This window comes from Helianthus annuus, chromosome 16 (genome assembly GCF_002127325.2).
Source record: "Helianthus annuus cultivar XRQ/B chromosome 16, HanXRQr2.0-SUNRISE, whole genome shotgun sequence".
In the NCBI taxonomy this organism is placed as follows: domain Eukaryota; kingdom Viridiplantae; phylum Streptophyta; class Magnoliopsida; order Asterales; family Asteraceae; genus Helianthus; species Helianthus annuus.
The window spans coordinates 187,645,343-187,672,660 of record NC_035448.2 but is presented as its reverse complement, the minus strand read 5'-3'; the positions used below and the strand labels follow the sequence as shown (position 1 = coordinate 187,672,660).

Here is a 27,318-nt window from a genome sequence, read left to right as displayed (position 1 = left end):
AGATGTTAGGTTTGGTGGTGGGAAGTGGAAGGTGATTGATGGAAATCTTGTTGTTGCCTGTGGGATGTAACGCCCCAAAATTCGAATTACTTAGTTGCCAGTATTTTAACGCGTTTAAAAGAAGGAAATGTAATAACTAGGTTATTAAACCTAGTTAAATGCCTAGCAAAACAAGAAAGGAAATGAAATTGGGTCAATTATGATTAAGTGACAAACATGAGGGGTTAGTTTTGAATGAGTGAAAAGATAAAATATATAAAAATAAAATTAAAAACCCCACACCCACACCTGGGCGTAGGTGGGTGTTCGACCAGAGAAGAGAAAGAAGGGGGAAACCCCTTCTCAAACCCTAATCGACCAAATTGGATGGATTCTGGCTGAAATCGAACTTGCATGAACAAGATTCTTGATTGTTCAACTCTGTAAAACACATGGTAAGTGGTAATTTTGGATTTGATGATTTTTGTATGAATTAGGTTATGATCAATTCATGAAATTTTATGAAATCGAGCACGAATATATGTTAGAATTATCATATGGACTGTGAATTTATCAAGATTTTGGTGTTAATTGAGGTTTGTAGATGAAACCCACTTGGGCTAACGAAAGTGGCGACATGGGTATAACACCTATGTCGAATTCTTGTTCAAAAATTTATGTAGCATGTTGTATGCGATGAATGTTTGTTTGATAGTTTGAGTATGGTGTGATTTTAGGTCGATTTCAATAGTATTTGAATTTTTAAAGGCAAGAATAGGAAGATGAACATAAGATACTTGTACAATATATTCTATTAATGTGAAACCCATCAAGTGTTTGATAAAATGCCTACATGAAACTCGAATTGATTCAAGTTTGTGTTTAAAAGTTAGTAAATTCGTCACTTTTGACAGCCCTAGATAGTCATTTGTAAAGGCCGTATCTCATTCGTTATTAAGAGTTACACAACGAGCCTTATATCGTTGGAAAGGTTGTTTCGCATATTACATTTCATATTTGGTCACAAGAGGCTGGTTATGAGATTTAGTGGGTCAAAACAGCATGAAAAGTTAGTAAATTCGTCACTTTTGACAGCCCTAGATAGTCATCTTGTAAAGGCCGTATCTCATTCGTTGTTAGGAGTTAGACAACGAGCCTTATATCGTTGGAAAGGTTGTTTCGCATATTACATTTCATATTTGGTCACAAGAGGCTGGTTATGAGATTTAGTGGGTCAAAACAGCATGAAAAGTTAGTGAATTCGTCACTTTTGACAGCCCTAGATAGTCATCTTGTAAAGGCCGTATCTCATTCGTTATTAGGGGTTAGACAACGAGCCTTATATCGTTGGAAAGGTTGTTTCGCATATTACATTTCATAGTTGGTCACAAGAGGCTGGTTATGAGATTTAGTGGGTCAAAACAGCATGAAAAGTTAGTAAATTCGTCACTTTTGACAGCCCTAGATAGTCATCTTGTAAAGGCCGTATCTCATTCGTTATTAGGAGTTAGACAACGAGCCTTATATCGTTGAAAAGGTTGTTTCGCATATTACAATTCTTATTTGAAAGTCGAAGTCAGATTATGTGATTAAAAAGGGGAAAAGTGACCCCAAACAGCTGCTGCGTGAAAAATGCAGCAATGAAAATAATGTGTTTTATGGACTTAAAACATATGTTTTTCTAGTCACCGATTTACTAAACACTAAATATTGCTTCCGGTGAATGTTTACAGTTGTTAAGTGTGTTTAAAGCGTTACTATATGTAAAATTGATCTTGTGAACATCGGATATAAAATCAAGTAATCATGTAGTTGTATGTACCACATAACATGAATATGAAATGTGTATGACGATACTACAAGTGTTAGAACAATTATGTGTACGTACGTATGATAATAAATTTGAGTGAGTGAATGTTGAATATTGTGGTTTTCGGTTCATGTCATATGCATGATAAGCTTGACTAATGAAAGTCTATGTAGCTAAGAGCTAGGAATGGATGTGATATGAACGAACATGCATACTAACTATGATATGGACGTAATGACTTGAAATGATAGGAATCCCAATTGACATGGACTCAAGAATGGAAGGCTAACGGATCAAGGGTAAATAAAGAAGCTATGCACAACTCGGACGCACGATGAAAGTGATTCCAATTCACTTCTTAGTATGTACGTAGTATTTAATATTTATGTGTAGAAAAATATGCAAGAATCATGTAATGAATGAGAAGTATTGAGGTAAGTATTATTTTAGTATAACAAAGGAGTTGTTTATAATGAAAGTAAACTAGTAGGATTAGACGGGTCAAATAATGTATAAAGGGGTTTATAAGCCGTTTGCTTATAAATCAGATTTTGATGCTAGTCGAAGTGATAAACGGATCCGTAATTAAATTACTTGCGCGTAGGAAAAAGAATCGGGTAAAACGGATCAAAAATGAGAGAGTTATGTTCGTTTCGGTAAGAATTAATGGCTGGGAAAGTGCAGAGCTGACACGGCCGGGTGGTGAGCTGACACGGCCGGGTGAAGTTTCTGTGAAAAATATATGGTTAGTTGACACGGCCGGGTGGTTAACCCGACCCGGCCGGGTGAAGGGGCTAAAAAAAAATATATATGTAATTAGAAAGTGGTTGCTATGAATGCACGTAAAAATTAGGAATGTATACGTTTGTGAATGCGAAATGTTATAACTTATAAATGTATAAAGGAATGGTACAGAATGGTTTCATTATGTTCGAGCATTAATGATTGCTAATGGTGTGTTTAAGATTGAGATGCATTGCAGGTATATGAACACCGGGTTCTTGAAGTTTCGAAGTCGAACTCTGAATAAGAAAATACGAGAGGATAGTTAAATAAATCAAAGTTTCATTGTTAAATGTTATTCACTATTAGATTATATGAGAATCATGTTGTATAACGTTGTCAATGACTAATGGTTAAGTTGTATGTGATGTTCACAGGTATTGCATGTATCTCTACCACTACTATCGAAGATAAGCATGCATTGATCGAGCCCCAAATTAAAGATTGTACGGGAAGAACGACCACATAGTCCGATTTATGTATTGTCTTGAAGTGTTACTTTAATGTGGTTATTGTTAATCCCTTTTTTGTAAATGTTTATCATTTGTATTTGAGCTTTTAAATAAGTGATGGGTCTAAATAAGAAAGAAAATTTTTGGGCTCATATTTTCCGCTGCGTCATGTTTAAGTTCTTACAGGGAATTGTTCATTATACGAACGGGTCATGCCCGAATTTTGTAAATAATAATACTTATTTGGAATAAGAAATATGGGCGTTACAAGTTGGTATCAGAGCCCTGGTTTGAGGGAAATCAAGTATGAGGAGGCAAATACTTGAACTCAAACCTGCGTGCTCTTGTAACCAGGAACCCGTACAATCCAGGACTCGATCAAGATCTAAAGGTAAAAGCAAATGTAAGTATGTATTTATGCATGTGAATAAAGAAACTAACGGTTTTGTATGTGCAAGGTAAGTATAAGTGTTTGAAGAGGATGGTCCGTGGATGCGGAATAGGATGAATACTAAGGCAGGCAAAGATGCAATCAGGCAAATTAACCCCAGGTACACGCTATTAATATGTATGGGTACCGATGTTAAAAGAAAAAGGAAGAGATCTCCTTGGGAGGGTAATTATTTAACGAAAGACAATGATGTGGTCTTGGGGAAGTTTTAGAAATATGCACGAAATTGAAACCCACTTCTCGGACATAAGGCGATGATTACACGAAGGCACGAAACTAGTATGTGGATTGCGCACCTGGCCAGTACGCAAGAAGCATATGACGTTCGTGAGACCGTGGTAATTATCGAAGGTATGTCTGGTAGAACTGGGTAGCAGGTGGGCGTGCGGGTGAAATGGGTAATAAGACTCTCGGGAAATTGAGGATACTACGTAAGAGTAAAAAGTATAAATGATAAGAATGAAGAATGTTGAATCTGTAAGAAAGTACGGATCAACAAGATATGAATGCAAAGTTTGAATCCGCAAGACGGATTCAAAGAATGAAAGATATGAATGATATGTTAGAATCCGCGAGACGGATTCAAAGAATAAAAGATATGAATGATATGTTAGAATCCACGAGACGGATTCGAAACATGAAAGGGATGAAAGATATGAATGATATGTTAGTAATCGCGAGACGGATTCGAAACATAGAAGGGAATGAATGATAGGATGAAAAAGTTCGAAATTTGTAAATAGGCACGAATCAGATAAGTAAGAATGGATGACAAGAGTGAAGGGCTCAAAATTTTTAATAATTATAGATAGAACGAGTAAATATTCCTTGTGAAGCGGATATTATTATTGCTTTGTTTTGAACTTATATATATATGTAAATATATGAATATAATTACGCTCAAGTATTGTATGAAAGGATGGCTGAAAGGATAAATGAGTTATGCGGGTCGAATGGTGAGTACCATTCGAACCAGGTATTAATGTTTGAAATGGTTAAGTTATTTAATTGTAGGTGAGCATGATGTACGGAAATGTAATGTCACAAACGGGAAGGAAATAGTCAAGCAAAATATGGATAACAAGTCAATGGATTTCGACTTGTGCTAGGTATGTATAAAAGTTATGCATTTAATAAGAGTTTATGACTCGACTAGAGATGGATGCGTCAGGATAGAATAATCGATAGGCATATGTAAGATTGTATTTACAAAGTAGACTTCCGAAGGTCAAACGAAATATAATGATAAGTAATAAAGCAAGTAATAAAATGCGGGTAAAAAGGTGATTGTAGTTTGACTTTTGAGAAGCCGAATGAAGATGAATTGTTAATAATCAAAGAAGTAATAAAGAATGGATAGATTAGTTCGGTTCATTAAGTAGGTATGAAACATCGAAAACGGTTGATGTGGCAAGAAGTTGTAGCCGTAAGAAATAAACATTGGATAAATTACAAGCGTGAAATATGTTGATACTTGACTCTAGAGAGTCAAAGTGAATGACGGGTTACGACCCGGGCGAAAGACCTAAGCTTTAATGGAAAGGACAAGTGTACGTGAGGAGCACTAAAGCATAAAGTGATGAAATTAAATATATGCTTGCATTGACAAGAAGTACAAACATGTACTTCGTTATGTGTATTCATAAAAGTGAAAGAAGTGGCAGGTTGACTTTGAAAAGTCAAACTGCAGAAGTTGATAAATAAGTTAAAGAATTGCGGAAGAACAGTTATGTATTGAACCATCGTGAATGGGTCAAACAACTAAAATGACATGTTAAGAAATGGTCACGTATGGACCTGTTTTGTACAGGTGGAACGCATCAATGTTCTACGAAGGAGTTGAGAAAGTATTAATATATAAATAAGAAACCAGGAGTGATAATCCTAGTAAGGTCAGTGAAAGAATGTTCATAAGCGAAAGCTCGTCACACGGATGAATGAGGTCAATCCGAAACATGGTATGGATGGTGACGAAGAGGATCGGCTCGTTGCTGCATGTCCAAGTACTGCGTCAAGGAAGTAAGGTTAGCAAATTATTTAATATATGAATATAAAATTTTATGCTATGATTGAACTTCTGTATGAATTATTGATAGCACAAAATGTGACATGAAAAGGAAGGTTTGACTCTTATAGGTCGACCAAGGAATGAATTTCAACTCGAACTTAATGTCATTGAGCTGTATGAATGCTAGTGCCTAATAAGTAAACCATTAAACGAGTTTAACCAGCAAGTAGTAATCGTAAGACACGGATGATAGCCGTAAATTGTGGCGGGCTTAAAATGAAAGCTCGCCTTAGACTCTAAAACCCATATGTGAATAGAACTTGAACCTACAAATGTGTTAAAATATGTTATTTGTACGAAGGGACGGAACTCGTTTATAAGTAGGTCTATTGTTAGATGATTATATGCATGAATGAGTATGATGTGTTGAATGCGTACGAGTGAACGAGATTGTATGCGGAAATGAATGAAATAATGATGACTATGGGATGTGTGACTAGTGTAAATTCTCACAACATGCTTATGTAAGTCTTCCAATGTAACTCGAATGAATGAACAAACGAGAATAAAACTAGACGGGTTATGGCAGAAAAGAAAGAGGTTTCGGGGACGAAACCTTCTTTAAGGGGGGTAGATTTGTAACGCCCCAAAATTCGAATTACTTAGTTGCCAGTATTTTAACGCGTTTAAAAGAAGGAAATGTAATAACTAGGTTATTAAACCTAGTTAAATGCCTAGCAAAACAAGAAAGGAAATGAAATTGGGACAATTATGATTAAGTGACAAACATGAGGGGTTAGTTTTGAATGAGTGAAAAGATAAAATATATAAAAATAAAATTAAAAACCCCACACCCACACCTGGGCGTAGGTGGGTGTTCGACCAGAGAAGAGAAAGAAGGGGGAAACCCCTTCTCAAACCCTAATCGACCAAATTGGATGGATTCTGGCTGAAATCGAACTTGCATGAACAAGATTCTTGATTGTTCAACTCTGTAAAACACATGGTAAGTGGTAATTTTGGATTTGATGATTTTTGTATGAATTAGGTTATGATCAATTCATGAAATTTTATGAAATCGAGCACGAATATATGTTAGAATTATCATATGGACTGTGAATTTATCAAGATTTTGGTGTTAATTGAGGTTTGTAGATGAAACCCACTTGGGCTAACGAAAGTGGCGACATGGGTATAACACCTATGTCGAATTCTTGTTCAAAAATTTATGTAGCATGTTGTATGCGATGAATGTTTGTTTGATAGTTTGAGTATGGTGTGATTTTAGGTCGATTTCAATAGTATTTGAATTTTTAAAGGCAAGAATAGGAAGATGAACATAAGATACTTGTACAATATATTCTATTAATGTGAAACCCATCAAGTGTTTGATAAAATGCCTACATGAAACTTGAATTGATTCAAGTTTGTGTTTAAAAGTTAGTAAATTCGTCACTTTTGACAGCCCTAGATAGTCATCTTGTAAAGGCCGTATCTCATTCGTTATTAAGAGTTACACAACGAGCCTTATATCGTTGGAAAGGTTGTTTCGTATATACATTTCATATTTGGTCACAAGAGGCTGGTTATGAGATTTAGTGGGTCAAAACAGCATGAAAAGTTAGTAAATTCGTCACTTTTGACAGCCCTAGATAGTCATCTTGTAAAGGCCGTATCTCATTCGTTATTAGGAGTTAGACAACGAGCCTTATATCGTTGAAAAGGTTGTTTCGCATATTACAATTCTTATTTGAAAGTCGAAGTCAGATTATATGATTAAAAAGGGGAAAAGTGACCCCAAACAGCTGCTGCGTGAAAAATGCAGCAATGAAAATAATGTGTTTTATGGACTTAAAACATATGTTTTTCTAGTCACCGATTTACTAAACACTAAATATTGCTTCCGGTGAATGTTTACAGTTGTTAAGTGTGTTTAAAGCGTTACTATATGTAAAATTGATCTTGTGAACATCGGATATAAAATCAAGTAATCATGTAGTTGTATGTACCACATAACATGAATATGAAATGTGTATGACGATACTACAAGTGTTAGAACAATTATGTGTACGTACGTATGATAATAAATTTGAGTGAGTGAATGTTGAATATTGTGGTTGTCGGTTCATGTCATATGCATGATAAGCTTGACTAATGAAAGTCTATGTAGCTAAGAGCTAGGAATGGATGTGATATGAACGAACATGCATACTAACTATGATATGGACGTAATGACTTGAAATGATAGGAATCCCAATTGACATGGACTCAAGAATGGAAGGCTAACGGATCAAGGGTAAATAAAGAAGCTATGCACAACTCGGACGCACGATGTAAGTGATTCCAATTCACTTCTTAGTATGTACGTAATATTTAATATTTATGTGTAGAAAAATATGCAAGAATCATGTAATGAATGAGAAGTATTGAGGTAAGTATTATTTTAGTATAACAAAGGAGTTGTTTATAATGAAAGTAAACTAGTAGGATTAGACGGGTCAAATAATGTATAAAGGGGTTTATAAGCCGTTTGCTTATAAATCAGATTTTGATGCTATCCGAAGTGATAAACGGATCCGTAATTAAATTACTTGCGCGTAGGAAAAAGAATCGGGTAAAACGGATCAAAAATGAGAGAGTTATGTTCGTTTCGGTAAGAATTAATGGCTGGGAAAGTGCAGAGCTGACACGGCCGGGTGGTGAGCTGACACGGCCGGGTGAAGTTTCTGTGAAAAATATATGGTTAGTTGACACGGCCGGGTGGTTAACCCGACCCGGCCGGGTGAAGGGGCTGAAAATAAAAAAAATAATATATGTAAGTAAAAAGTGGTTGCTATGAATGCACGTAAAAATTAGGAATGTACACGTTTGTGAATGCGAAATGTTATAACTTATAAATGTATAAAGGAATGGTACGGAATGGTTTCATTATGTTCGAGCATTAATGATTGCTAATGGTGTGTTTAAGATTGAAATGCATTGCAGGTATATGAACACCGGGTTCTTGAAGTTTCGAAGTCGAACTCTGAATAAGAAAATACGAGAAGATAGTTAAATAAATCAAAGTTTCATTGTTAAATGTTATTCACTATTAGATTATATGAGAATCATGTTGTATAACGTTGTCAATGACTAATGGTTAAGTTGTATGTGATGTTCACAGGTATTGCATGTATCTCTACCACTACTATCGAAGATAAGCATGCATTGATCGAGCCCCAAATTAAAGATTGTACGGGAAGAACGACCACATAGTCCGATTTATGTATTGTCTTGAAGTGTTACTTTAATGTGGTTATTGTTAATCCCTTTTTTGTAAATGTTTATCATTTGTATTTGAGCTTTTAAATAAGTGATGGGTCTAAATAAGAAAGAAAATTTTTGGGCTCATATTTTCCGCTGCGTCATGTTTAAGTTCTTACAGGGAATTGTTCATTATACGAATGGGTCATGCCCGAATTTTGTAAATAATAATACTTATTTGGAATAAAAAATATGGGCGTTACATGGGAGGAGACGAGGATCGTTGTATCTAGTTGAGATACCTGTTGAGGGAGTAACCGTCCCTGTACAACATAAAGTCTGGTTCATTGAATCTAGTAAGCGGAAGAGGGTTCAATTTGCGAACTTGAATCCTAGTGCTTTGGGGATGTCAGTTGAATGTGGTCGGGGGTCTAAGTTTAAGCCAGTCAGGGGATTTGGTGATAGTGGGAGCATGGGTCGTGTTCCGGGTACAATCACAAAGAACCGTTGGGTTTTGAAGACGAAGATTCCGACTGAAGAAAAAAGCTTTTCTGGAAATAGTTTGCAAAATGTGGAGAGTGGTATTAATTCTCGGTGTATCTCTGGAGCTGGTGGATCGTGCAAGCCGGTTGAGATAGAGAATGGGTCTGATAAGACTGTTGGGTTGGAGCTTGTGGGAGCTTCAACTGGTCTCTCAGTTACTTGATGAGAGGTGTGGTTGCAACTAGGTGGCTTGGATGTGACTGAAGTCTTAGCTTGTTCTTGAAACTGGAGGCTGGGAAGAGTTGAACGTAAATATTACTGAAGTTACTGGTGATGGGTTTCTTGGATGCACTTTGTGGACTTTGCAAAGCCTCCGAGTGGAAGATTGTTGGGTTCGTAGGCTTTAGGGTAGCCGACCCTAATTAGGGTTAGCCTGCCCTAGCTAGGGTTAGCCGGCCCTAGTTATTAGGCCCGCTTAGTTAACTTGTTGACCAAGTAGGAAACCCTAATCTTGTTCTATAAATACCTATTATGTAACTGTAGTCTGTGTCATTCTGAAAACAGTTGTGAGCATCTAATAAAAGTAAAACCCTAGTTGCAACCCGTGGACGTAGGTCACCTTGACCGAACACGTAAGTTCTCGTGTTCTTTATTTTCTGCTAGTGTGTGTGTGTGTGTTTGTTCCACTTCCGCTCGAGCCTACTCTGATCCAATACCCCTAACAACAAATAACTCTAAAGGATTAGGAGATAATTGATATGTGTGATCTTTTCTGTATTACATCTCTATGTTACTTTTGATTCTTAGTTGTAACCGATCTAGATAATCAAGAGAAATCTAGCCGATTACATCTTAATTCGATCAACTCGCTACAGTGTAATAACAGATAACTTCATCAAACATCAAATAATTTGCCTATACCGAAGATAATACATTTTACATTCCAGAAGATACCCTTATTCACATCAAATCAGATTCAAAATAAAAGAAAAACCATAATTGAATGTTTAAAAATACAGGACTCTGAAGATACATTTACATCCTAGCTTATACAAAAAAATAACATAGTATGAATTCGATTATATCATTGATGAAATAATCAAATAAAAAAATTAAAAAGAATGTCTAGTGGTCAAGAGTAATTATTTCTTGTAAAGAAGAGATCAAGGTTCAATCTTTAAGAGGTGTAATCTAATATAGAATTTACGGGGAGAAAGCTTAGGCTATTTGGAGTGGAGAGGCTTGAAGGGAGAGAATGAAGCGACATGTGGCTGCCACATCAACAGGGGTTATCCCTTTCAAGCCCCAAAAAGCACAGGGTAGGATGAAGCGTGGAGTGTCATGTCATGTAGCTACCACTTTTTTATTTAACTTATCATAAAAAAACAAATCAATAAAATAAAAAAAAAACACTTATATTAAATAAAGAATAACATCATATAAACTTAAAAAATAATGAAAATAATAAAAACGTAACTAATTAATAAACATAATTAAAAAAACAAACTAACTACCATATTTTTTTCATGATATCTATTTTTATTCAGTCGTACATTTCTCTTTAAACACTGTCAAGGTGATCTATGTCTATAGCAAGGAATTTCATATCCTCTTGTTTTTTTTTTTTTTCGCGAAATCCTTCTCCTTTTTTCAAACTCAAATTTTCTTCGGAAAAATGTTATAATCTTTTCTTTTTGGTCGAGCCTTTCTTGTTGTATGTTATTAAACGTACCAATACGTTCATTTAGGTCGGAAAAATGTTCGTTGTAGTCTACACCCAAAGTATATGATTTTTACTCCTTCTTTTTTATTTATTAATAACGGGTGGTCGTTGCGCTTCAACATGGACATCATCGTCGTTTAAATTTAGATCATAATCGTTACGGGGATCCAAACGATTAGTAGAGGAGTTTGTTTTCGCCCTTTTGGACGACGGTTCCACCGCAAGAGATACTTTTGCCCATGTGCTAGAGTGTCACGCCACTTCTCAGCGTTGAATAAATTTGAACAGACCTTTCTTTTTATCTTGATAAGTATTAAACGCTCTTGTCATGTAATCGGCTTCAATTTCACCGCTTTTTGGGTGTTCTTGATGTTATGATAGTAACCATTGAAGGCGGTGATTTATTTCCCGCCACTTTAACGAGAGACTAGCATTCTTCCAGTAGGGCTTTCATTTCATCGTTTCAAGATAAAGATCGTTATTCAATCCCAAAATACGGTTTCGTGTTAATAAATACCTATCTAAAAACAACGTATTAGTAAAATATATATAACACTAAAAAAGGTGTATCCAAGATAAAATAAAATATATATTAATTTAACGATGTATATTTTTTTCCATGAAAAATAAAATAAAAAGTACCTAAAATCGGGTTCTCCGAAATGTGTAACTAAGATTTTGTTAAAACTCTTCCTTCGTCGTTTGTCCACGGATGAACAACTCGGTCAGCGACTTGGGACTTCTCCGCCTCGGTTTCTTCCTATGGCTTCTCTTTTTAACCTTTCAAGATGGCAGTTCAACATCTTGTTGTTGGGTTTCCGACACGAGTTCGGGTGTAGGAGGCGTTTGGAATATAGGAATGAGTTGTTTGTGGTGGAAGTCTGGTAGTTGAAGTTGAGGTGGATAAAACATACGCGTTAAGATATTCACGTATGCCATTACGTCGGGTAAGTTACTCTGAACTTGTAGAGGACGATTTTGAGGCGAACGAGTTTTCGGTGTATCGCCTCGGCCATACGGGTTCTTGGGTCAAAGGAATGGTTATGGGGATGCATTTTTTTGTTATAAAAATAGAGAGAATTATATAAATTTTGGAGTGGATTGGAAGAGAATGGATAAAAATGGTTGAATGTGTTTGACTTTCTAGATACTGAATATATTTATTTTTAATTAAAAAATTCCTTTTTTTAAGTATTGTTGGTGCACTACATCTGCTGATTCCGTCTTGTATCGAGTCAATGTCTAGTCTTGTATCGAGTCAATGTCTTAGAACGTTAGATTTGGGCTCGAAATACGAGAAATAGTGAAATGTATAGGTTTTAGATGTTGGGCCGCTTTTAGAGTCAAATTAGATTAAATGGATCGCTCTTAGGACCATTGGGTTAGTGGACCGCTCGAGTGATCATGTTGGATCGCTCGAGTGGCATCTTATGTGAACCGCTCGAATGGTAACTAACATGGACCGCTCATATGACATGATGCTTGGACCGCTCGTATGACAAGTTGTCTGGACCGCTCCAATGTCATGGGCCGCTTATTGGGCCTGTCCAATAAGCGGTCCCAGTGCTCTATAAATAGTCCAATGTGCGATTCCATTTGTAACAGTTGTAGAAATCGTGCCGAAGTTCTGCCGGTGCGAGATTTGAGCTGTAAATGTTTGAAATCAGTAAAACAAGTAGCTAAAGTGATTTGCCTGCTGTTTCTACCTTAGTTTCTTGTTATTCCGCACCTGAAACCAAGGAGAAAGCCTCTGAACGACTCATTCGGGTGTCCAAACGATCCTACAATTGGTATCAGAGCTCAGGAGGAGGTTCTCTACAGAAATTAGCTGGTTTTCGTCACTTTTTCTTACTTCTACACCTTCTTTTTCTGATTCGGGAAGATTTCACGGTCGGAATTCGTTCAAATTCTCACAGATTGTGCAAAATAGTACCGTGACAAACCCTTGAAAGTTTCGGATCAAAATTCGAAGTTTTAGTGGGTCAAAATTGGATTTGAGATTGTGGACCGCTCGATCGAACAAGTTCTTGAACCGCTCATCCGGACAGATCGTGGACCGCTCATTCGGTCGGATTGCTCTTGAACTGCTCATCCGGACATCTTCTCAAACCGCTTATTTGGACCGATTTTGAACCGCTTATCCGGACAAGATCTTGGATCGCTCATTCAGACGGATTGATCTTGGACCGCTCCAAATTAAATTCTTTTGTGAACCGCTTATTCGGATCAAGTCTGAATCGCTTATTTGGACTAGTTGTGGACCGCTTATTTGGACCGATTCTGATACGCTTATCTGGACCGCTTATTTGGCAAAATTGTTGTTTGGTTCGTTTTTCCTGTCACACCTGGTTCGCGTATTAGTCAACAAATACGTATCGGATTTTAGCGAAACATGGCGATGGTGTTTGATGAACAGGAGAACTATCATCTTGAAAGATTAAATGACGGATATCGTTTGTATAGTAGTTATGAACAACAAGATGATAAACAGATATGGATTATGCGGCTTGAAAATTTTTTGTGCAAAAAGAATGAGACTTTGGAGGAGATGGAAAGCAGATTTAACTATTTACTGGGCAAATTGGAAAAATATGAGATAAGGTTGACAGATGGAGAAAAAGTATCAAAAATTGCAGATGCTTTACCTACAGAATGGGATGATATTTTGACGAATATAAGATCGAATTCTGGTTTCTCTGGGTTATCAAAATTGAATTCATCAGAGTTTTTAAAAAACTCAAAACACATAGTTATGAGAATGATAAAATTAAAAGAGAATTGATTGACAAGATAAAAGGAAACCTAGAGAATCTAAGTTTGAATGTGATTGGCGAAATAGATAAGAGAATATGTGTATGTATTGGAGCAAAATATGTGATGAAATACGATTTCAAACGAGGTTGTTATATTGATAATAATGGAAATCCTCTTGATTTCGTTAAAATATTTTGTGCATGTACATTCAGGGAAAAAGAAGAAGAAACTTCAAAAGCTAAAGAATCTGTGAAGAATGCAACAGTATGCTTTAAGTGTGACAGCTTCAAGATTGACTATGACAAACTATTGAAGAATGTGGAAAGTTTGACATCCGAAGTTAAGAAGCTGAAAGATGAGAAGCAAACTGATGATAAACAGATTCTTATGGTTCAGGAAATTTGTGAGAAGTTAAAAGCTGAAAATGACAAACTGTTGGTTGGTTTGAACAGTTTGACATTTGAAAACAAGAAATTGAAAGAAAAAGAAAAGGTTTTTGGAGAGAAAATTAAGAATTTTGAAATTGAAAAATCAAAAATTGAGAAAGATTTTCAAAATCAAATGAAAATTCTTGAAGATGGGAGAAATGTGTTTAGTAAAAACAACATTGAAAAACAGAAAGTGTTAAATTCCCATCTTCAGAAAATCATTAAACTTGAAAAAGAAGGTGAGTACGCTCAAGTGAAAATCAAAAAGTTGGAAAAAGAACTTGAAAGCAAACAGAAATCATCAGAAGATGAAGATTTCTGGATCAAGTTAGAAAACAAAAACCTGAAAGCGAATGAATCAAAATTTCAGGAACAGATAAAAGTTTTGAAGGATGAAAAATCTGTTCTTGAAAATTTGAAGATTGAGAATGAGAAAACTATCAAGTCTCATTTTGGGAGAATATCTCAGCTTGAAAGTGAAGCTGAGAATTCGAGGAACAAAATTGATGAACTTGAGAAGAAATTGAAAGGTTTTGTGACTAAATCTGACGGTTTGAATTTTCCTTGTCCAAAACCAATCAATTCTATACCGATAAGTGAAAAAGTTGAAGATTGTGATGAGAAAACTGATGATGAAAATGAGGAATTTTATTCAGCAGATGAGTCTGAGCCAGAATCTGATGCTGAAATTAAGAAAAAGGAAAAAATTTTGAAATTAAAAGAAAAATTTCAGAAAACTGTTTTACTTTCGACTGAAAAGGGAGAATGCTCTAAGCAGAAACCTGTGAAGAAGATTGTAAAACAGAAACAAAAATTTAAAAATGAAGAAAAAAACTCATCAGTTCAATCATCCAATCGCAATCAGAAATCAAAAGGCTTAAAAAATGAAAATTCAAAAATTGTTGGGTGCAGGACAGATCACAGTGCTTCAAAGTCAAATTCAGCAAGGTTGAGGAAGGAGTATCACCAAGCCAAACAATGCTTTGATCTGAGCGTTTGGACTAAAAATGGTGATAGGTACGATAACAGAATGTGTTATAGTTGTGGATATCATGGACACATTGCTGTTAACTGCCAGTATTGGAGTTATGAGACCAGGAGGTGCTTTAACTGCAACATCAAAGGTCACATTGCCAGAGATTGCCCGAGGAAATCGAATGAAAGATTGAGGGCTAATTCTTAGAAAATGGCAAAAATTCCAGTCAAAGTCAAGCCCCAGGAACAAAAGGTTCTGAAACCTAAAGTTCCAGTACAGTCAATTCAGGAAAAGAAAGTTAAACTTTCACAGGGGCAGAAAGACCGACTGAGGAAGAAGAGGAAGAAAGCAAGAGAATATCTCGAGAAGATTTTGTCCTCGGGTTCACGGGACAAACAGATTAATAGTTCTGATGAATCTACTCCTTCATTTGCAAAGTTGAGCAAAAAGAATTCATCAGATACAAATCTGAGGACAAAATAGGAGAAGAAGAAAGAAAAGGTCGGCGATGAATCTGACAGATCAAAGTCGGACAAGCCACCTGCAGGCAATGATTCTGGTATGGTAAAACCAGAAGAGCCATTGGTAGAGGTAAAAGTTGAAGATTCTAGTTTAACAATGGATGAGAAAAACTTTCCACCATTGTTGAGCAAGAATTCAAAATCACCCAAGGGCAGTCAGGCTTGGGTGAAATTGTTTAAATAGAAAAACCTGACTTGCCGGAGATCCCAAGATGGTATCGTGGATCATGAATCGGCACATTTCTTGAGAAATTTCACTTTGGTGATTTTTCGCCTCAAATGTGGTAAATCAGGGACATTAAGTTGTACTTGATTTTCTACAGGTGGTTTATGGTAAACTGGAAATGATAAATCTTTAAAAGGTTTGAAGAAAACAAGATGATGAGATAAACCTCAAATCTACAAATGGTTGGAACACAAACTAATTTTTCCAGAAAAACCATTTTGATTGAAACAAACTTAAGTGTTTTGAAATCATTATGGGAAAATAGTTTGTTGTGAGGGGGAGTTCTGATTGTTTTTGCACGAGAATGGTGAATTGAGGTAATTCACATAATGTTGTCAAGTTTCTTGTATAGTTTGTTTTCAATTTTTTTTCTTCAGAAAATCAAAATTGAAATATATTTTGATTTTAGGGGGAGTAATAAAATTTTAAAAAATTTAAAAAATTGAAAAATGAAAATGAGTTTTGCTGCAAAAAGAGGAGATGATAGTACATTGGTGGACTATCACAGCATGCTAGAGATTTGTAAAGACAAAATTGTTTTTAAACAAGTCTTACTAATGATGTGTCAGTAGGCTTCACACAGTTAGTAAATTGTATTCGAGATATAAACTTAAAATCAAACTTACTTATTTTGTGGGGAACACTACTTGGATATATAGGTAACCCCTGAAATCTCGTCTGAAAGGTTTCTTATTCTGAAATACTAGGTTCTTGTACTCAAATGATGTCTGGGGTATTATTCCGGGACTTCTGCTGAACGGTAGTTCTGACCTAGTCTCTGGCTAATACTTTCTTCATATGCTTGAAACATAGCATAAAGCCCTCAGCTGATTAGACAATAAAATTGATGATCAGTTGTTGTAGCTAAAAAAGATCCTCTAAAGGGGACCCACTGCTAAGTCGAAGCTGATATCTCTCTGCTGAACGGAAGTTCTGACCTGAGATCCCTCAGTTCTCGCATTTTTCCCTAATTTATATACAGATATCATTTGTAGTTATACTTACTTGTAGATCAGAATATTGGGATCTGGATACGGGAGTATATTCAAGAGGTGGGACACTCAAATAAGTTTAAGTGCTAATACATTAAATACGTATCTTGAATCAATTGAAAATTTGTGTAGAGGTTTAAGTGGACAACAATACTGACAATCAGAAGTAAATTTGTTTTTAACATTTGCTGATTAATCAAGATCAACGGTGTTGGTGATATGTCTAAAAAAAACCGATATGATCCTCTTGCACAATCTCTCAAAAATAGTGTTCATTTCTGTTTTTCTATAAATTCAAAAATCCAAAAATATTGTATTTTTGTTTAATATTTGAAAATTACAAAAAGATTTTCGACAACAGAGTGTGAAGAACTGATATTCGACATTTCAAGTGCTAAACATGTTGAACTTGTGGTTTGGGAAAGAGTGTAAAATTGTGAAGATTTGAAATGCAAAATTGGTTCATTAACTTGATGAATAAGTTGAATGGTAACCTACAGTTTGATCTTCATAATTTTTCTTATATGATTTGATGTTTCATTAAGTTGAAATTGCAAATTGTATTAGTTTGTAATAGTATGGTTGAGTTTTGCAGGTTTCTGATCCTGTTGCTACGAATAGCCAGGAGACACAGCAGAACCAGAGGAGAGCTTAAACAGAGAAAGCCAGGAGTTGATTTCAATGGTGATAATGATTTCCAGACAGAGATCTCAGCATTATGTTTGGGGGAGTCTGATGAAAGTTAGAGCCAGAGAATGATCCAGGCATGTGATTTCAGGAAGGAATTCCTGAAGAAAATATTATTCCAGTCTGAGTTCCTGAAGAAGGCCGAACAAGATTGAAGAGTTGTGATTGTTTGAAGACTCTCACTAAAGATTCCGTCAACATTCAAGGGGGAGTCCTGTTGGTGCAGTTGTCTGTCGACTACATCTTCGTTCGTGTCTTAGAATGATAGAATGATAAAGAGAGAGAAGCCCGAAGACTGATCAAGACTGAAGAACTGAAGACAGCATTGGTGTGACTCGATAGTCGACTCCATCAACATCTGAGGGGGAGTCTGTTGGTGCACTACATCTGCTGATTCCGTCTTGTATCGAGTCAATGTCTAGTCTTGTATCGAGTCAATGTCTTAGAACGTTAGATTTGGGCTCGAAATATGAGAAATAGTGAAATGTATAGGTTTTAGATGTTGGGCCGCTTTTAGAGTCAAATTAGATTAAATGGATCGCTCTTAGGACCATTGGGTTAGTGGACCGCTCGAGTGATCATGTTGGATCGCTCGAGTGGCATCTTATGTGAACCGCTCGAATGGTAACTAACCTGGACCGCTCATATGACATGATGCTTGGACCGCTCGTATGACAAGTTGTCTGGACCGCTCCAATGTCATGGGCCGCTTATTGGGCCTGTCCAATAAGCGGTCCCAGTGCTCTATAAATAGTCCAATGTGCGATTCCATTTGTAACAGTTGTAGAAATCGTGCCGAAGTTCTGTCGGTGCGAGATTTGAGCTGTAAACGTTTGAAATCAGTAAAACAAGTAGTTAAAGTGATTTGCCTGCTGTTTCTACCTTAGTTTCTTGTTATTCCGCACCTGAAACCAAGGAGAAAGCCTCTGAACGACTCATTCGGGTGTCCAAACGATCCTACAAGTATAGTCGTTCAACGGCTATAGTGAAACAACAAACCAACAACCTACACGCTGACAACCCTCCAAGCCCCACGCCGTGTGAAGATCTTGACGCCGGTGCCCCACGCCACCTCCATGCCTTCACCTGGGGTGGTGTGCCGGCGTGATTGAGATCCCCATGCCACTTCATCCGCACAGTCTTAGCTGTTTAAAAAAAGATAAAAATTTAAATAAATGAATGCAATGAAGTAGCAAACAAATATACCATTTTATGGTTCCTTAATACCTCCCCCTATATATGACAGAAAAACAAAGAGTTCTTCCAAGTTATGGCTCTTGTTCTAGCCCTTCAGATTATTGAGATATCAAGTCTTCTTCTTCTTCTCCTTCGGCTACTCTATACGTTTGTTCGTAAAGCATGGTGGACTCCCATAAGTATTCAGAAAATGATGAAATCCCAAGGAATCAAAGGTCTCCCTTACGAATTCCCTCATGGAAACACCCGAGTTATCGCTGCCATGAGAAGCCAGTCCATGAACCACCCCATGGATATCATGTCACACGACATTTTTCCACGAATTCAGCCGCACGTCTACTCTTGGATCAAAACCTACGGTGAGATTTTTACCATGCATAAGTTGTGTTCGTTTCAAAGGTTTATATATGTGTTTGAAATGTTTTCCACGGTTGAATTTTATAAACTGGCATGGGTCGGATGCACAACTTTTCGTTACTGATCCGGAGCTTGTAAAAGAAGTTCTAAACAACCGAGAAGGAGCTTATCCAAAGATGGATATGGTAGGGTATGCAAAGAAGCTTTTAGGCGAATCACTTATAACAAACGAAGGTGAAAAATGGGCAAAGGTTCGAAAACTAGCCAACCATACTTTCCATGCAGAAAGTTTGAAGGTGGGAATCATTTATTTCAATTCAAACTTCAAAGGTTAATTAAATTTATGTAATTCGATCAGAAACTTGAATATCCTAAAACTGAAGCCACAGAAAATGATTCCTGAGATGAGCAGAAGCATCGAGACGATGCTAGAGAAGTGGAAGGACTTTGAAGGCCAAAATATTGATGTGGATAAAGAATTTGGGATAGTAACAACTGAAGTGATATCAAGAACGGCTTTTGGGAGTAGTTATGTCGAAGGGAAGCATATATTTGAGATGGTGGCTAAATTAACAGCCTTAACTGTTAGAAATTTGTACAGGTTACGGTTTCCAGGCATCAGGTAAGATCGTCTATATATAATCACTTGTTGCTCATAGTAATTTGGATCATTAGAATTTTGTTATTAGTTATCAAACAAAGGAAACAATACATGACTCAAAAAAGAAAAGACTCTTAATAACATAAAATTGTTGGCAGCTGATGTGTGTAAAATGCAACATATAAATTACATCAAATAAGGCATAAAACTAACCCTTCTTAAGTACTAATGTTGGAAAAAGAGTGTTTTTGTCTTCCTTTTGTATTTTCAGGATGAAATGAGCTCAAATTCACAAAAGAAGCAAAAAGACAGCTAATTCTAACATAAATACAAGAAAAGGAATAAAAGTAGACTGCCCGAACCCTCAACGGCATCCTCCCAAGCAAAGAAGAGAAAACAGAAGCCTGAACACGCCCCGTGCTCAGCCAGCACGGGGCCGTGCCTAAGAAGCAGCAGAAAAGACAAACCTGTAGAAGCTTCTATTGCCCACCACAGGGCCGTGTCCAGTGAGCACGGGGGCGTGGCGAAAGTACAGCAGACGCATTAATTGTAATTGCGAATTACAATTAATGAAGAGAGAGAGTGTCAGACGGGCACGGGGGCGTGTCCAGCGGACATAGGGCCGTGCCCAGCCTTCTGTTCAGCCTATAAATAGGAGTGCTTGGTTTCATTCCAACTCATCCCTTGGCACACCACCTCTCTCACACTTCATCCACCACCCACCACCACCATAACACCATCATCCACCACCATCATCCATTGTCCATCGTAGAGTGTGTGAGTCGTCTCGGGATCCAAGATTAATAGTAATAGTTCTTGAAAATCAAGGCCATATTTGCCTAAGTCTCTTACATCACTTGGTGAAGACAAGTGTTTAGTATAATACTTTTTATTTTTAATCTTTTTGCACTTTTTATTTGGTTTTGTATTAATGACTTTAATAACTAGTTGCTTATGTTGAAGGTGATCTTTCCTTATCGTTTGTCCGTGGTGTCTTGGCATTATTTTACTGTCTATATAAAATAAAAGATTTTCACCATTCATATCTCCACGGTCTATATGGAGGTATGTTGGCTACCTGGTCGGGGGTTAAGGGAACGGTTTGGTAAGGGTCTTGCCCTTGTTCAGCGTTTAGAGGTCCTGCAAGGGACCTGGGTCAAATTTAGTAGGATCTTCTTCGATGCCCATAGGTATTGGATGGCGGGGATCAAAACTCTTTGACCCCCTCATAAGTTAACTACTATTAATACTATAACCCGGCTATTTAGGACTGTATCCCTGCTGACTCAGACTACTTAGCTGAGGGTAACGTCACCGCCAAAAGCGGGGCCTACCACAATTTGCATTAATAACTTAATTCATTATCTTCCAATAATCCAACCCTTTAGGATTGTATCCTTGCTGACTCAAACTACTGGGTTGAGGGTAACGCCGCCTTCAAAAGAGGGGCCTACTACAATAACTAAGATAATCTCCTAAACAAGTGCAAAAGTGCGAAAATAATCAAAGGTTATACTAATACACGAGTCGGATCCAAGTGATTCATCTTGTCTATCTGTTTTTATTTTATTTTTATTTTTCAGCATTTAGTTAGTTTTTATTTTCTTAGTTTAAAAACATTTTTCTAACTTTTTGATTTGATTAGACGTTGAGGATAAACCGGTACTAAAAGCTCTTGTGTCCTTGGACGACCTCGGTATCTTACCAACACTATACTACGTCCACGATGGGTGCACTTGCCCATATGTGTGTTTAGTGTTAGTGAATATCGTGTTTTATAAATTTAAAACTTGGCTAAAGGTGTAAAAAGGGCTTAATTATATATCTAAATTATATACACACCAACACACATCAAGTTTTTGGCGCCGCTGCCGGGGACACAAGGATTTTAAGAAAGTTAGGAATCAACGGCCTAATCATATTTTTATTTTTTTTTTAATTTTTTAGGATTTTCTTAGTTTTTCAGCTTCTGCAGAGCTCAGCACGGGCCGTGCCCGCTGAACACGCCCCCGTGCTCAATCATTGGAACTGGCAATCCTGTTTTAAGTCAGACAGTAAGCTGAACACGGTGCCGTGCTCACTCAACACGCCCCCGTGCCCAAGATTCTCTTACTGAAAACAGAACCGTGAGATCTCGGCGGTTGGTAATTTCTGACACAAACATGAGTGATAGTAATTCTTTTTACTTTTGGCACTCTTATGGTATGTGGTGTCAATTATGTGGAGGCGCACATGAAGAATTAAAATGTTATTTTCTAAATTATAGGCCCCACTATATAGACCCACCAATTCCTTATAACCTTAAGAGGGGCGAAAGTAAAAATAAGCACTATCTCACCCTCGAATGCGCCCAGCCAGATATTCTAGGGGAAATGCTCCTTGACGAGTTATTTCAACTAGAAGAACTAATTCTAAATAGGTCAAAAGAACTTAGGAAGGATTTTATTGATCCGCCCCAAGACGATGACCATGAGGAAATGTTGGAACCGCATTCCGACAACCTCGTTGCTCCCGAAAATACCTTCATACCTAGAAAAGACTTGGACGATAGTCGTCCCTGTGCCGATTGTGCCGTGAAGGACTCTCCATCGACTTCGTTCGATGCATACATAGACCTGAGCGATTCGGCATACACCTTCTTTAACGAGAGCCCGGGAAAGGGTTGGACTTGTCCACCTAGAATGAAAACAGGAATCACCCTCACCGACAACCTCTTGCGTTCTCGCCTTAGTATAGGACAATTAAGGTATCTTAGGCACTTTGGGGTTGTTCCAACCAATCAAGAGCCACCCGATACACGTAAACTCCTTAAAAACTAGACAACTTCATAAAAAGAGCCCTCGACACGGGGCCGTGTCCAGCCAACACGCCCCCGTGTTCACCAAAAGATTCCCTTCTGATCAGTACGTCAGAATACGGACAAACTGTGTCAGAATTTCACCTGCACACGGGGCCGTGTCCAGGATGCTGTCGTTTTCTATAAATGCAGCCAAGAATTCTGCACATTTGGACCAACTTGGGACAAAGATTTGAAGGAATCTTCTCTCAAACTATCCTAAGTAAGTCTAAAAGAAGGTTCCAACAACCCATCTTGTCCTTTCCTCTTCTAGCCATTTCCTTCTTTTTCATCTTTCTCCAAGAACTACCATTAAAAGTTTGAATTCTTCAACTTTATGGTAGGAAGCAATGAGTTTTGTTCAAGGAATCTTGGTAAAAACATGTTATGTAACATTGTTTAAAGTTATTAATACCCAAAAAGCCTACATAAATTCATAAAATAACTTAAAACTTCAAGATTCCTTACTTCAAAATTCTGCAGAAAGATGAACACGGGGTCGTGCTCAATGAGCACGGGGCAGTGTCCAGATACTGTTTCATCAAATAAACTATTTTTCGGTTTATTTTTCGTAGAATGTCGAGTGAAAACAGCGAAACATCATCCGTTCATTCATCAAACAGCCGAAGAGGAAGGAGGCCCTCCGTTGAAGCTACACTTGTGCACTATGTGATAGCATTAAGGGAGGCTCTCGACGAAATGACGTCAGTAGAGGAGGTCCTAATTGACCGTATTAACGATCTTACGGTGGGGCTCGAAAGCAGCTTCCAAGAAATTAACCTCTTGCACCAGAGGTTAAATATTCTTGTAGCACCCCCGATGGAACCAGTCCTTCCACAACAGGATTGGAACTTAGCACTCGGGGTTAACAACCCTACCGGGTGGGAAGACTTTCCAGCAGAACCTCCCATGGAACACCCACAAGAGATTCCAGCGGAAATCGAAACTCCTCAAACTAACGCAAATGAGCCCTCCTTTCTCCTTCCAAGGGAGGTGGAGGAGTGGCTCGCCGACATGTGAGGAGGGCCACACCCGGAAGAAGGAGTTTCGAAAAGCCTTATCTAACCAAGATTAATAGCTTCTTGGAAATTTTGCTAATTAAAATAAGACATAGGGCTAGAACTCCATGGTTTAATATCTATGTATTTTCATCTTTAGTTTTTATGAAATGTCTCTCTATGTTTGCAATGAAATGATGGTTTCTAAGGTTTGATAGGTTTATAATAAATAAAACACACTCGTGGTGGTAATGGATGAAAAAGGGAACGAGAAAAATGGCCCCATGCACAAAGAACGAAGCAACCCGACACAAATCCCCATTACAGAAGGCTCAACACGGGCCGTGCTCAACCAACACGGCCCCGTGCTGAACCACCTGCAGAAAAACGCCCAGTTCAGGTAACTGGACACGGGTCGTGTTCACCAGACACGCCCCCGTGTCCAGGCTTCTGTCTCATTTCTTTAATTTCTGTTACTGGCACCTGAACACGGGGCCGTGTCCGGTCCCCACGGGGCCGTGTCCAGACTGCCAGTAACATAAATCTTTGCTTTTTAACACCACATTACACAACCTAAAAATTTATTTTTGGGACACATTGAGGACAATGTGTAATTTAAGTGTGGGGGGGAAGCTAACACTTTGAAATTTTGCAAGTCCTAACAACAAGCCTTACACAAAACTCTATTGGAACCGCTAAACACCCCAAATTTTTTTCAAAAATTTTTTTTTCTCTTTTTACTTGTCTGAAATTTAAGTTAGGAATCCCAAGATTAATAAGGTTATATTTTTATAAAATTTACAACCAAGAGCGTCGTGATAACAAGAACCAACATATGAAAATTATGAAACGGCATAACAAGTCTAGTCAAAATTTGATTATATATACTTGATCACATTAAAACCCATTCCCACAAAAGTGAGTTTTGAGCCTTTATTGAGCATACAAATTTACATCTTTAGACTAAATGCTCATTTTTCGTTTCTTGTGTGAATAAGCCGCTTGGTTCTTACAACTCTAGAACTTGCCACGACGATTCATTCCCGGTCCTTACCAACTTAAACCCAAGTAAGTAAATGATAGAGGCATTAGGACTAACCATTTTTCTTTCTACACCATTATTTTTCATTTTTTTTACCACCTACCCAAAATCCCCCTAGTTAACCCCTTTGAGCCTAAACCTTTCGTTTCTTTACCCTAAACCTTTTTTTTACCCACCAAAAACCTTTTTATTTTTCACCCTTTATTTTAGTAACAAGCTCGGTTTTTCGCAAGCTTGTTCTTTTATGTGACTGAAAAAAAAATTTGATGATGAAGTTAAAAACAATCAAAGCTATACAGACAAAAGCTTGTTTGGAGAAATACTTCAAAATAAAAAGTCACTAAAAACAAAATATGTTACGAAAACCGACGCTTTTTACGCTTTTCGCCCTTTTACTAACCACTAACCCAACCACCCACCTTTAGCCCAAGCCTAACCCTTCACCCAAAAAGTCCTCTTGATATTTACAAAGGTATAAAGTTAAAAAGGAGGAGGATTGATTGCTTGGCAAGCCTATGGAAGGCATAAGTTCCATGCCGCTCTCGAGTGATTCACAAAAATATACACCTTCGGCCGAGTGTTGAGTGATTTCCCGTGAGGTATGTGAACTTGTATATAAATGAAATTTTAAAAAAGGCATGTTATGCCCAAATAAGTAATTTATCCTATGAAACGTTCTAAATAAATCATAACGAATAGGATTGTAAATAAATAAAAAGAAAACCCAAAAAGATCTTGGATTCCCGACACTCTATGACAAGCCAAAAACCTTCTCTTCTACCCATTCCATTTGGGAGTGTAAGCCACATTTAAAGAGTTTTGCTTGAGGACAAGCAAAAGTTCAAGTGTGGGGGTATTTGATGTGTGTAAAATGCAACATATAAATTACATCAAATAAGGCATAAAACTAACCCTTCTTAAGTACTAATGTTGGAAAAAGAGTGTTTTTGTCTTCCTTTTGTATTTTCAGGATGAAATGAGCTCAAATTCACAAAAGAAGCAAAAAGACAGCTAATTCTAACATAAATACAAGAAAAGGAATAAAAGTAGACTGCCCGAACCCTCAACGGCATCCTCCCAAGCAAAGAAGAGAAAACAGAAGCCTGAACACGCCCCGTGCTCAGCCAGCACGGGGCCGTGCCTAAGAAGCAGCAAAAAAGACAAACCTGTAGAAGCTTCTATTGCCCACCACGGGGTCGTGTCCAGTGAGCACGGGGGCGTGGCGAAAGTACAGCAGGCGCATTAATTGTAATTGCGAATTCCAATTAATGAAGAGAGAGAGTGTCAGACGGGCACGGGGGCGTGTCCAGCGGACACGGGGCCGTGCCCAGCCTTCTGTTCAGCCTATAAATAGGAGTGCTTGGTTTCATTCCAACTCATCCCTTGGCACACCACCTCTCTCACACTTCATCCACCACCCACCACCACCATAACACCATCATCCACCACCATCATCCATTGTCCATCGTAGAGTGTGTGAGTCGTCTCGGGATCCAAGATTGATAGTAAGAGTTCTTGACAATCAAGGCCATGTTTGCCTAAGTCTCTTACATCACTTGGTGAAGACAAGTGTTTAGTATAATACTTTTTATTTTTAATCTTTTGCACTTTTTATTTGGTTTTGTATTAATGACTTTAATAACTAGTTGCTTATGTTGAAGGTGATCTTTCCTTATCGTTTGTCCGTGGTGTCTTGGCATTATTTTACTGTCTATATAAAATAAAAGATTTTCACCATTCATATCTCCACGGTCTATATGGAGGTATGTTGGCTACCTGGTCGGGGGTTAAGGGAACGGTTTGGTAAGGGTCTTGCCCTTGTTCAGCGTTTAGAGGTCCTGCAAGGGACCTGGGTCAAATTTAGTAGGATCTTCTTCAATGCCCATAGGTATTGGATGGCGGGGATCCAAACTCTTTGACCCCCTCATAAGTTAACTACTATTAATACTATAACCCGGCTATTTAGGACTGTATCCCTGCTGACTCAGACTACTTAGCCGAGGGTAACGTCACCGCCAAAAGCGGGGCCTACCACAATTTGCATTAATAACTTAATTCATTATCTTCCAATAATCCAACCCTTTAGGATTGTATCCTTGCTGACTCAAACTACTGGGTTGAGGGTAGCGTCGCCTTCAAAAGAGGGGCCTACTACAATAACTAAGATAATCTCTTAAACAAGTGCAAAAGTGAGAAAATAATCAAAGGTTATACTAATACACGAGTCGGATCCAAGTGATTCATCTTGTCTATCTGTTTTTTATTTTATTTTTATTTTTCAGCATTTAGTTAGTTTTTATTTTCTTAGTTTAAAAACATTTTTCTAACTTTTTGATTTGATTAGACGTTGAGGATAAACCGGTACTAAAAGCTCTTGTGTCCTTGGATGACCTCGGTATCTTACCAACACTATACTACGTCCACGATGGGTGCACTTGCCCATATGTGTGTTTAGTGTTAGTGAATATCGTGTTTTATAAATTTAAAACTTGGCTAAAGGTGTAAAAAGGGCTTAATTATATATCTAAATTATATACACACCAACACACATCAAGTTTTTGGCGTCGCTGCCGGGGACACAAGGATTTTAAGAAAGTTAGGAATCAACGACCTAATCATATTTTTATTTTATTTTTTTAATTTTTTAGGATTTTCTTAGTTTTTCAGCTTCTGCAGAGCTCAGCACGGGCCGTGCCCGCTGAACACGCCCCCGTGCTCAATCATTGGAACTGGCAATCCTGTTTTAAGTCAGACAGTAAGCTGAACACGGT

General features: G+C 37.6%; 1 long non-coding RNA gene across 1 annotated transcript; it reads left to right on the top strand.

Moving 5' to 3' along the window:
* The first annotated feature begins 274 nt into the window (after window positions 1–274).
* On the top strand, window positions 275–3,176 carry LOC110918698. Its single transcript, XR_002581518.2, has 3 exons — window positions 275–434; window positions 2,041–2,154; window positions 2,950–3,176. It is a non-coding gene; the product is annotated as an uncharacterized LOC110918698 (long non-coding RNA).
* The last annotated feature ends 24,142 nt before the right edge of the window (window positions 3,177–27,318 follow it).